The 9828-nt window shown below is 36.9% G+C and overlaps 1 long non-coding RNA gene across 1 annotated transcript; it reads right to left on the bottom strand.

Moving 5' to 3' along the window:
• Positions 1-3515: 3515 nt before the first annotated feature.
• LOC109197948 (uncharacterized) lies at positions 3516-9020 on the bottom strand. The gene is made up of 4 exons (XR_002058954.2): positions 8383-9020; positions 7391-7422; positions 6249-6275; positions 3516-4024 (listed from the first exon to the last, which is right to left on the bottom strand). It is a non-coding gene; the product is annotated as an uncharacterized LOC109197948 (long non-coding RNA).
• Between the last annotated feature and the right edge of the window lie 808 nt (positions 9021-9828).

The raw sequence follows: 9828 nt of genomic DNA, 5'->3' as shown, positions 1-9828 counted from the left end.
GGTTCCGTGTCTGCTCAGTGTATATTTCGGAGTTTGATTCATGAACACATTCACTTAAAGCTGGTGCTGGTGCACTTGTAGCTGTTTGTCTGTATTCGGTGGTTGATTAGCATCTCTTTGGTCAGCAGCGTTTCACTGTGAAACTCGATGGGCTGTAGCTCATAAGTGCAGGTTGGTGCGATGCAAACATTCGGTACAAACGTTTGATCCTGTCAATCATGTCATTAAGACGTGTGAACTTCAACATAACTGCAGTTCCACCACTTTACACTTAGCGACAATGGCATACCAGTAGACTTACGTGGGTGAGGGTCAAAATATGCATATTCACCTGAAGTCAGCCTGCAAACGGCGATGACTGTTCCTCCCATGACTAGCAAAGCGTAGCGAAACTCTGAAGCCAAACATGTAATCCTTGTTCAAGGCTCGGAAGATGACTGTACCATCAAATTGTGCCATAACGAGCAAACTGAGACATGTCTACTTGATACTCGTGTCTGCGGCTGATGACCACTGAGGAAGTTCATCGCAGGCTAGAAACACGCTGTTCACAAACCTCTCTGGCATCTGAATACAAGGCATGGCCTTTGTCCAACACACGGTTAAGATCTGCTCTGGTAATAAATCATCCTCGTGTAAGAATGACAGGAAAACCAAACTGTTAGCCATACATTGCTGATTACGGTACTTCCATACCTAGGAGAAGCCTGGCTTCGGGCTGCACAGATGCTACTCACTCTCGGACGACTTTCACTGTTTGTAACCTGTACATGAGACTGTCTGGAGCTTGTCCATCATGCTGTGTTTGTACAGTTAGCTGGGTTCAGTCTGGATTACCTGCATAACTTCAGGATCTGGGACAGACACTGAGGGAACACCTCTCTTTACCACATCTGCATAAGACACTGTGGCTCTCTCTCCATCATGCTGTGTTTGTTCCGTTAGCTGGGGTTCAGTCTGGATTACCTGCATAACTTCAGGCTCTGGGACAGACACTGAGGGAACACCTCTCTTTACCACATCTGCATAAGACACTGTGGCTGTCTGAACTGCTCTGCACTTCTGTGCTGGGAAAAGTTGAAGCACACACCTTTACCTGCTCACTGCTCTGAGAAATATCACCTGTTCTTTCTCCTTCTGACGTCTAAGCTTCTGGGACTGTGACCTTTGACCTTTCTTGGCATTTTGCTGAAGTACAACCTGGAGCTTATGTGGTATACACAAATGTAAACAAAACTCAACCTTGGAACACAGAAAAACGTAAAACTCCTCAAGTTACTGTTAAATCTGAGAAATGTACTATTATACTACTTTAAAATGTTTTTATGAATATATAAATAGACGTTAAGCTGATTTGTACTCCAAACTCAAAATAAAGGAAATTCAAAGTTCTCTGGAAACAATTTGGTCCGTTTATTGTAGCTCTTTAGAAACTGTATAATTTTACTTATATTTTTTTAACCAGACTGGTAAATAATTACAACTTCTGTAAAATGATATGCAGAATAAATCTCAACAATCAACAGGCTATAATAAAAGTCTTAGCTCTTAGGGGAGTTTATGTAAATCTTTCAGATATCTAAAATTTAAATCAAATATATGGAGCTTTGGTGGTGTGGTGATAAGATGACAGGCGATGAGGATTCTTCAGCTGGATTTCTGCAGCAGTCAGAAAACAGGAAGTCTGGGTCCTCAGGCGCTTCTCGATGACAATACTAACTGAATACTTACACTGAGTGACAAAATGGGTTTGTCCTTTAATAATACTATAAACTTGCAGTCAAATGTTATAGCCAATGAAATAGACTAAGACTGGATCTAATTTATTATCTGAATGTATGTATTACAAAATAACCAGATTATCTTATTACAAATAAACTTATAAAAAGGTGATATTTTATACAATTGATCAAAGTAAGCCAAACTAGCAGTCCAAACTAAAGTCTAATGCAAAATTAAAATGACAAATGTAGGGCTGTGTAAGTAGTTTCTACTATAAGTTCTACTGTACTGTAATTCTACTACTGTATATTCAACTTGTAATTTCCAGCAAAATGACTGAATGTGAGAGAGCTTAATGACAGGAAAGAAGGAGCAGTGAGAGCAGAGATCTCTCAGAATTCTGTAACAGACAGAGCAAGTACTGGTAACTTGGATTTCTGAAACTTGGATTTCTGAAACTTGGATTCTCAAATTAGATAGAGCAGTAGAGATAGAGGGATACAAGATGGAATGGCTGTCAAATTAGATAGAGCAGTAGAGATAGAGGGATACAAGATAGAATGGCTGTCAAATTAGATAGAGCATAGAGAGAGGGATACAAGATAGAATGGCTGTCAAATTAGATAGAGCAGTAGAGAGAGGGATACAAGATAGAATGGCTGTCAAATTAGATAGAGTTGGGAGTGATAGATAGACAGAATTGCTTATAATGATAGAGAGAGAGGATCTTCTGCAGCAGGTCACCTGTAAACACAAAAGGCCTGGAATTAGTCGTATTCCAATATGCTTGGATTTACCATATTCTTCAGACTATATGGCACACCTAAAATCCTGTCATTTCTCAAAAACATACAATGTGCCTAATGTATCGATTCTGGTTATGCTTACTGACCTCGAACGGGATTTCTGTGGTACACAGCGCTCAAAATTCTGTCAAATATTTTAGTAAGACTTCATAAGCTACAAAGCTACGCTGCTTGATGTATTGTCAGAGCATTATGGCTACCATAGTCAGACCTCGGAGAGTAATTTGTACGTGCTTCAACATAAATTATGTGTGTGTACAAGGACCTGGCACGTGCTAAGAGACATGCTTATGAAGCAGATTTCAAATTGATCAACCCATGAAGAGTTTGATGGATTTGTGGATGAGGAATGAACTGAAAAAGTGAGTATTGTTCTGTATTTTATGTGTTACAACTGAACAGTGTTGAGAGTTGTTTGTGAATGACTTGAATAAAGTTTGACTTATCTGACTGTTTGTTTGGCTTAATCTGCCTTAAAAACAGACTTGTTTATTGACGTTATGCCTTATAATTTCAAAAATACAGTACATGTAGGGCTTTAAATACTAAAGAGTTCTACAGTAAATTATTGGACTGAACAGAATGACAATGTTTAACAAATGATGGTGGAACTGTTAAGGACATTTTTACATTCTATTAAAACAATAAACTAAGTCTATAAACTCAAACCAAGACGTGCTGCTACAGTAACTTACTGTAAATATTATATGGTCCAAATAAACCCGCACACTGAGGTTACAGCAGACAGTTTCAGGCCTCCTGCTTTAAACACTTTATATCCATTAAACTCAAAATTATTTATTGACTGGCCAAAAAGAACACAAACTTTCTCACATTTGCCTAAAAACATCTTGATGATCAGCAAGAGCTGTGAAATGATTTCAAGACACTATTTTGGACCTTAATTAAGACAACTGAAATTCAAACAGCAGTCGCTTTCTAAAATATCGGATTTGTGCTGTTCACACTGTCATACCATGATACCATCACTGATACCAACATGACAAAAAAATCTGATTTGATGCGCTTTCGCCTGCAGTGTGAACGTAGCCTTAGTCACTCAGGCAAAATACTTCTAGCGTTTTGACTTCATGCTAATTCATAAGTGGAATGAGAGAGAAAATAAAAATCGATAGCTGTGGTGCTCTTAAGTGTTTAAGGTACCACCTATACTCACACTTAAATCCACAAACATAAGGAGAAATCGAACAACTGCATAAAGATATCTCTGACATTTAACTATGTTTGGACTTGATAAGCCATCAAAAATTAAAATCAGACATTAATGGGCTATTAAACTTCATTGACATTTTCAGGGGCAGTCAGTGGTCCTGTGTGGGGGCTTTGCTGCTACAGATTCTAAATCCTGACTATTTGTCTTTGCCCATGAGTGAAGGGCAAGATAACACAAATAGCCAAACTACTGTAAGTAAATTACTAAACATTACCATTACTGTCTACTTACCAGCAAAGGCAAAGCCAAAGATCTGTTCACTCTGTGTAACAAAAGACAAAGAACAAAAATACAGGCTCAGACAACTCCAATCAGCATTAGACAACAACAACTCTCCTCTGTTTTCTTTTTCCGCACCCTAATAAAGATGATCATCTTCATAAAGGTAATATGTAGTTTTATCCATTTGCAATAAGCCACACAAGTTTCTGAGTCATGTAATGCTCCAAAATTTAGGTTCAGTTACATAAGAGAGTAGATATTGTAACCAATGATTTGCTTCACCTAGCACTGCACACTTTATCAAATGGTGATGTCACAATTTAAAAGTAGGCAACAATCACAAATGATAGCTTGTATGGAATGTTTGTAGGCTTTAACATTTGAGGTGGCCTGCATTCAAATTCTATTGACACAATAAAAACAAACACTCTATAAACTTACACCAAGATGTGCTGCTACAATAACTTACTGTAAATATTATATGGTCCAACAAAACCAACACACTGAGGTTAGAGCAGACAGTTTCAGGCCACTCTGTATGATTTTGGCAAAATGAGAAATTTGGAGACAGCAGTTTCTACATATTTCAGTCATATTTGGGGCAGTTTGATACACAGCAATAAGCACTCCACTAAATCTATGATAAACTTATCATAGCTGATATTAAGGCCTAATTAGCAAATTTAGTATGATGATAATTTCTTTGTAGATCATTTCATGATAAAAAGAACAGAAGTGAGTGCTGTATCTGAGCTGTTCCACGTAAGATCTTTGCTGGATATTCCCACATTTCTTAAACAAACAAACAAACAAACATGACTTTGAGACAGTTCATCTTTTGTAAATTAGGCCAGGATTATTTTCAAAAAACAGCCTTGATAAAAATATCAGGCCACTATAAAATTTCTTATGTTTATGTTTTCATCCCACCTATATTTTGCAAGTCATTATGACAAATTACAAAAAGCAGTTTTCAGGCAGTGATTTAAGGAAAGAAGCTTTTGAAATCCACAATGCCCTACCACCAGTGGTCTCAAACTCTGGTCCTCAAGGGCTGGTGTCCAGAAACTTTTGTATGTGTCCCTGTTGCAACACACCTGCATAACATTAGTAGGTCATTAGCAAAACTCTACAGAACCTGACTGCATGCTGAGGTGGTAATTCAGCCATTTGATTCATGTTATAGCAGCTCATGAGTGAATGAACATGATGTAATGAAAGTACTTTTAGAAGTACATTTTTCCAAACACTTAAATTACTTAATTTAGTAGTCTTAGGGGATGCCACTTCAGCATACAGTGAAATTCTATACTCTTACTAATGACCTACAAATGTTATTCAGGTGTTTTGTAACAGGGACACTGGAAAAGCTTCAGGACACGGCCCTTGAAGAGTGGAGTTTGAGACCCCTGCCCTATGTGAATATTTAATTGTCCCTAAACTGCTAGTCATGAGCTGCTCTAATGTGAAACAAACAGATATAGTTCTGTAAAGGTTTACAAAGAGATTTCTAAGGATTTGGAGACCCCAGAAAACAAAAACCCTCCCAGATGTTGTAGCTGAACAGGCAAAAACAAGTTGCCTAATAATATCTCGATGATAACCAAGAGCTGTGCTGACTAACTGCACTAAACTGAATCATCTATAGTGAGAGAAAAACACCAGCATTACAGTCAAACATGGTGCTGTTACTGTGATGTCCCAGAGTTCCTTTACTACTTCAGGACCTTCAAGACCATCAACTCATCAGGTCCTGGGCTTAAGTTTAATCACACTTAGGATCTGAAGCACACAAGCAAGTCCAATTGAATGAATAAAACAAAACTTTTGGTATAAACTAATCAGTCTGGACTTTAATGAAATTAAGATACTTGGTATGACTTGAAAACCCTATATTGGGCCTTAATTAAGACTTTTTTCTTTTTTTGCCTGTCCTGTTTGGATCTAATTAAGACAATTCTGAAATTATAGTGGACCAAAATCAACCAGTGATGTAAACCAGTCATTACCAGTTACTGTAAATGCTTGATGGTAATTGTTGCTATCAGGGCATCCACAGCTGGGTATTAGAGACCAACATGTTTTTACATTAGACCAGGTTGTTCTGGTTCAAAAATGAAATCATCACTTTAAAACTGCTTTTTGTATTTATCCAGGTCATCCTTGTTAGATGATTTGAAACATGAAAAAAGCATAAACAAAATAAATCTGCAAGGAAGAAAGACCTTTCTCAGCACTGTACCGCAGACAAAACCTTTACTTACCAGACTTGAGACGACCAGATCTGTATCCTAGAGAAAGGAAACAACACATCAGATCGCTGTTTAATGACTTACACTGTTGAACCTCTTCACACACAATCCAATTTACTGTGAATGAAATAACTAGTAAATCCTCAATTTCTTCAAGCCTTTATGAACTCACTGTAGTCTGAAGAGGACAAACTTTAGTTACAGAGTCTCACATGGCGATAACATGTGTAATAAAGGCATGCATACTACAGAAGTGCAAAGAAGAGGCACCAATATTTGTTGGTACAGATTATGGCTTTTTAGCTCCATCATTTTCTATCACAAGTCAGTGCTTAATAAAGTGTGGAAAAACCACAACTGTTAGAATCAACGGAAAACCTCATCAGGTTTTAGTTCTGATCTGAATATGTAAATCCTAAAATACACGTAAATTTTGACATGTCATAGTAACAACAGTGGCACACCATTTTTGCAATTACAAAAATTATAATAAAAAGTCCTTCCATTGTACCTGTTGGCAGGAATCTTTTTGTATTTTGCAATATTTCCCTTTTATATATAATTTTCAAACACATTGTATCAAGCAAATTATTAAGAAACTGATTTAAACTTAGTGTATATAAATTACACACAGGCTTTAACATACACAACATTGCCTACTCACAACTCTGGTTCTCTGAGTTTTTTATTATTGCTTAAATGTTTAACCTACCACTTCTATTCACTCAGGCAAAAATACTTCTATAGTGGTCTGACTTTAATGTAATACATAAGCAGAATATGAGTGAAGATATAAATAAACAACTGTGGTGCTCTTAAGTGCTTAAGCTACCACTTACACTAACTCACCTAAAATGCGTTCATAGTTGTGTCTGCTACGTAAATCCACAAACAAACGGACAACACGAACAACTGTATAAAAACAGTTGTTCGTGTTGAAATATAAAAATCAGACACAAATGGCCTATTAAGCTTCAGGGACAGTCAGAGGTCATGTGTGGGGCCTTGCTGCTACAAGGTATAAATTCTGACCATTTGTTTTGCCCATCAGTAAATGGTAATGTCACAAAAACCAAACTATGTTAGGTAAGTTGCTAAACATGTTACACAGTGACAATTTCATATTACTGCAGTTACAATTGCTGCTTACTTACCAGCAAAGGCAAAACCGAAGTTCTGTTTCACTCTGTAACAAAAGAACAAAAATACAGAATCAGACAACTGAAATCAGCATCAGAGTCAATACTGCATCACAATCTGTAGTGAAAAAAAAAAAAAAAAATCAGTTAAATTCTTTGTTTACAACAGCTTTACTATAAACACCCCATCTTCTCTTTCTGCACCTTATTAAAGATTTCCGTCTTTATTAAGGTGATGTGTCGTTTTATCAATCTGCAATAAGCCGCAGAAATGTCTCATTAACATAAACCTCTAATACTTTGGTACTATTACAAACACAGCAGATACCACAAGCAATGATTTGCTCGCACTGCACACTTGATCAAATGATAACATCACAGTTTCAAAGCATGAACAATCACAAATGATATTGATACTATAAATGCTTGATGGTAGTTCTTGCTATCAGGGCTTCCACAGCTGGGTATTAGAGACCAGCATGTTCTCACATTAGAACAGATAGCTCTGGTTTGGTTTTCTCTGCTTCATACGTGAAATCATCACTTTAAAAATGCTTTTTTGTATTTATTCATATCATCCCTGTTAGATGATTTGAAACATGTGACAAAAAAGCATGAACAAAATAAATCTGCAAGGAAGAAAGACTTTTCCCAGCACTGTACCTCAGACAAAATGAACTCACTTTAGTCTAAAGAGGGCAAAATTTAATTGCACAGTCTCAAATGGCCTTAACATGTGTAATAAAAACAATAATTACTACAGAAATGCTTTGATAAGCCTTTAAAATTAAAATTAGACATAAATGGCCTATTAAACTTCAGGGACATTTTTAGGGACACTCAGAGTTCTAGTGGGGGGGCTTTACTGTTTATAAATCCTAAATGTGTTTTTGCCCATGAGCAAATGGCAAGATATCACAAAAAGCCAAACTATTGTATATAAATTGTTAAACATGTTACACAATCCCAGTTTCATATTGCTTCAGTTACAATCACTGTTTACTTACCAGCAAGGCAAAACCAAGCTTTATTTCACTCTGTGTAACAAAAGACAAAGAACAAAAATACAGGATCAGAAAACTCAAATCAGCATCAATACTGCATCACTCTCTGTTGTCAAAAAGATTCACTAAACTTCTTTGTTTACTGCAGCTGGAATACAAACAACAACAACTCTCCTCTGTTTTCTTTGGTCTACATCTCATTTAAGATTGCAATAACACTCATACATGAAAAACTGCACGATATATTTTTAAGGCTTTAATATTTGAGGTGGTCTGCATTCAAATTCTACTTCCTAAAATATTATCAACTGCACATAGTATCATTAAATATGCTGTAGTTTTAAAATAAATATCTATGTACCATTCTAATAATAATACACTGCCATATTTTATTTATGTGAAGGTGGGCTGTTGTTTATTTCATTAATTTTCCACAAAGTGAGAATTTAAACTGTGCTGCAGATTTAGGTTGGCACAAACAAGCCTTTGTTAAACAGTTCTTAAAAATTAAAGTCTCCTGTTTAGGAGTTCTTATTATTCTTGAGCTATGTACACATGTACACAGGTACTTTTGAAAATGGAGATTTTTCTATGCGTTTGCACCTTTCGTCCACACTTAAACGGCGTTTTCGGTGACTGAAAACGGAGATTTCTAAACACGCTTGCCAGGATATTTTCGAAAACTCCGTTTTTGCATTTATGTGTGGACGAGAAAACGGAGAAACGGAGAAAACGCAGCGTCAAAGATGTGCTTTTTGACGTCACAGGCGCACGTTATGTCGGTGAAATGCATTTCTACAATACGGTTACTGTTAATTGTACTCTCTGCAGTGTTTAAATGCTTACATATACACACACACAGTTACTGTCCCCGCACACATATGACTCGGTTCTGCTTTTATGCCCCATCTTTGTTTGCTATTTCCCACCGAGGCTTCTAGACTTCTGATTGGCCAACATTTCTACACGGTTAGGAATATATGCCACCTGTTGCGTTGGCATGTTCCTAGCAGAGTTTTCCTTCATTTCTGCATTTACGTGTGGATGGGATTGTTTTTTAAAACGAAAACGGAAAGTCTCAGTTTTCAAAAATACCAGTGTATGTGGGGACATAGCCTATGTTTAATCCTCAGTTTCTCCCCCCCTCCTTTCTCTTAATTAACCCACAAGACCTGGACAAACGTGACTCTTTTTCTCCCGTGTTCGATCAGAGGCGGTAAAATGGCTCCTTTGATCTTGCCAACAGCTGAAACTGAATCTAAGATGGCGGTTCGTTAAAAACTTTACAGCATAAAGAATGAGGCTGTTTTAACCAACTGATTTGTGAAGAGAACTAACTGCACCTTATTTAACAGACTGAAAAACACGAACACACCAAATGTAATTAATAAAACAACACAATAACCGTGGTTTACAGTCAAATGAATTATCTTCATTTACACTGGGCTC

This window comes from Oreochromis niloticus, unplaced genomic scaffold, assembly GCF_001858045.2.
Source record: "Oreochromis niloticus isolate F11D_XX unplaced genomic scaffold, O_niloticus_UMD_NMBU tig00000439_pilon, whole genome shotgun sequence".
Lineage (NCBI taxonomy): Eukaryota > Metazoa > Chordata > Actinopteri > Cichliformes > Cichlidae > Oreochromis > Oreochromis niloticus.
This window is presented reverse-complemented; position numbering and strand designations above follow the sequence as displayed.